Genomic DNA, 3,515 nt, shown 5'->3' with positions numbered 1-3,515 from the left:
TGTAAATTATCTGTACCGAGGAACACATGAAAACCAAACTTTTTTTTTTTTTTTACAAATAAAGTTTATTATTTTCAATAAAACATTTGGCTTTATTATAATTTTTGACTTTATTTTGTAGTTTTCTGAGCACACTGCAGTATGCATTCTTATTATTTTTTAAATCTCTCTCGCTCTCTCTGTATCTATATAGAGCAGAATTGCAGGTGATTTTCTTCATGGTGAGAATGCTGATTCCCACTCAGTCTGCTCTGGGGGCTCTTTGTGCAGTAAACATGTTGCCCTCGTTGTTATCCATCTGCGTTCGGGGAGCTTGTCCATTATTTTGTCATGAATTAAGCAATGCCTGCTTAACTGCGCTTTGCAAATTTAAGTGTCGGATGACAATGAAAGTTATTGAACTGCAGAATATAATAGATTATAACAAATATAGTGTATTGTAACTTTAAAAAAAAAAGCTGTTTTAATTTCTTTTTTGTCCAAAATAAATAAATAAGAAGCACCTGTTAAGTCTAGTTGTTGTACAAGCTGTATATGAAGTTGAAATCTATGAGGAATATGTAAAGCTGCCATCTCCAAAACCCCTGTATTATTTCTGCTCCCCTTGTTGATTGTAACTATATCTGTAGTATATTTTAGTTTAAAATCTGCTAAATAAATTGACCAATATAAGTTTGCTTTTACATTGACAGAGACTCTGTTTATTCTTATTGAGCTCAGATAGTTCTGTTCTGCCAGTTACTCTTCTGAATGTGTACAATCCATGAGCCTCTTCAAATCCGTGGTTTTGTCAATGGCAGCTGCAGTATGCTGTGAAATTCCCAGTCTAATACCACTGATAGTGATGCCTGCAGTGTAGAGGGCAGGTGTTTCCTGATTACTGCACCGAACACACTCCTAGTTGAAGAACCTGATTGACAGGCAGATTAAGCAATCCAAACACGTCTGCATTATCACTGGTTAAATGATAGGAAGAAGAATCCAATCACTTGTGCTCCTCTCTAATCATAGAAAGGGTCAGGGTCAATTCCAGTGTTCCAATTCTAAATGCAAACAGAAATCATTACTAAAACAGGATTCAAATACAAACAAATCATTACTAAAACACACAGTTACGATTAAAATACAAACAGAAATCATTACTAAAACAGTTACAATTCAAATACAAACAGAAATCATTACTAAAACACAGTTACGATTCAAATACAAACAAATCATTACTAAAACACTCACGATTCAAGTACAAACAGAAATCATTACTAAAACACTCGCGATTCAAAGAAACAGAAATCATTACTAAAACACACACTCGTGATTCAAATACAAACAGAAATCATTACTAAAACAAGATTCAAATACAAACAGAAATCATTACTAAAACACAGTTACGATTCAAATACAAACAGAAATCATTACTAAAACAGTCACTCACGATTCAAATACAAACAGAAATCATTACTAAAACACGATTCAAATACAAACAGAAATCATTACTAAAACACACTCACGATTCAAATACAAACAGAAATCATTACTAAAACACTCGCGATTCAAATACAAACAGAAATCATTACTAAACACACACCCAAGGTGTTTGGGCTACTATATCAGATATGGTCGGCAAAGGAAAAAGTCAACCTTGTGGACTGCAGCCTGTCTCCACACAGGTACACAGTGTGAAGACTCGGAGATCTCCTGCGTGGGATCCCCTCCTGCTGCCACTCCAGGGAGGGTCTGTCCTGGGACTCGAGGCCAGCCTGCATGCTCCTGCTGCCACTCCAGGGAGGGTCTGTCCTGGGACTCGAGGCCAGCCTGCACGCTCCTGCTGCCACTCCAGCGAGGGTCTGTCCTGGGACTCGAGGCCAGCCTGCACGCTCCTGCTGCCACTCCAGCGAGGGTCTGTCCTGGGACTCGAGGCCAGCCTGCACGCTCCTGCTGCCACTCCAGCGAGGGTCTGTCCTGGGACTCGAGGCCAGCCTGCACCCTCCTGCTGCCACTCCAGCGAGGGTCTGTCCTGGGACTCGAGGCCAGCCTGCACGCTCCTGCTGCCACTCCAGCGAGGGGCTGTCCTGGGACTGCTCCTGCTGCCACTCCAGCGAGGGTCTGTCCTGGGACTCGAGGCCAGCCTGCACGCTCCTGCTGCCACTCCAGGGAGGGTCTGTCCTGGGACTCGAGGCCAGCCTGCACGCTCCTGCTGCCACTCCAGCGAGGGTCTGTCCTGGGACTCGAGGCCAGCCTGCACGCTCCTGCTGCCACTCCAGCGAGGGTCTGTCCTGGGACTCGAGGCCAGCCTGCACGCTCCTGCTGCCACTCCAGCGAGGGTCTGTCCTGGGACTCAAGGCCAGCCTGCACGCTCCTGCTGCCACTCCAGCGAGGGGCTGTCCTGGGACTCAAGGCCAGCCTGCACGCTCCTGCTGCCACTCCAGGGAGGGTCTTTCCTGGGACTTGAGGCTGACTGACAATGAGGAGGAAGGCTGAGGCTTCCCGGGAGTGTCCTCCACAGTCTGCAATTAGGAACGACAGAAACAGTAAGTGGTCACTGCGCTGAAATCTCACCTTTCATTATTCTTTTAACTCTACATTAAGTGTCTCCAATTACTTATAAGAACATAAGAAAGTCTACAAACGAGAGGAGGCCATTTGACCCATCTTGTTTGTTTGGTTGTTAGTAGCTTATTGATCCCGGAATCTCATCAAGCAGCTTCAACAACATTATTGAGTTGGTTCCAGACGCCCACAATTCTCTGTGTAAAAAAGTGCCTATTATTTTCTGTTCTGAATGCCCCTTTATCTAATCTCCATTTGTGACCCCTGGTCCTTGTTTCTTTTTTCAGGTCAAAAAGTCCCTTTGATTGACATTGTCAATACCTTTTAGAATTCTGAATTCTTGAACCAGATTCCCACTTAGTCTTCTTGTATACTTACGCATAATTACAAAGTTATTATGCATAGTTACAATGTACTTCACACAGTAATGCAGTCCTTAGAAACAAGTAATGTAAATTGTTACCAATTTATTTTCTGACATTTTTCAAAAGCTAGTAATAAACACACAGGGCAATCAATTAGGTACGAACAACTGAAGTGCATGAATGCGCTTAATAAATGCTTTGGTAAAAGGGTGTTTAAGGTGATTTGTAAGTTTCAGAGTCACAGATTAAGGTGCTGTAGGAGCCAGTATCCCCCCCAGGGCTATCCTGTACTATGTAATTAAAGCCGCCTGCATTACACAGCTGAGTACAGAATGACCAGTACAAGCTGATTCCATTGCAGAATAACAAGTGCTGTTTCATCTGGCAGAACAACAAGTGCTGTTTCATCTGGGCCAGTAGGTTTTTCTGGAATCCTAGCTTGTCTAGCAGAATGTAATCTCTTCAGACAACTTGTATTCTCCCTTAAACTCAATGCATCAGACAAGGAAGAACAATGCTATGAAGTATTTGCCTTTACTGGTTTTATTTACGTTTTCAAATAATATTCACTGTGTGCGGGTCTGTCTGAGTAAAGGTGGAGAG

This window comes from Polyodon spathula, chromosome 4 (genome assembly GCF_017654505.1).
Source record: "Polyodon spathula isolate WHYD16114869_AA chromosome 4, ASM1765450v1, whole genome shotgun sequence".
Classification (NCBI taxonomy): domain Eukaryota; kingdom Metazoa; phylum Chordata; class Actinopteri; order Acipenseriformes; family Polyodontidae; genus Polyodon; species Polyodon spathula.
Note: the sequence above shows the minus strand (reverse complement) of the source record.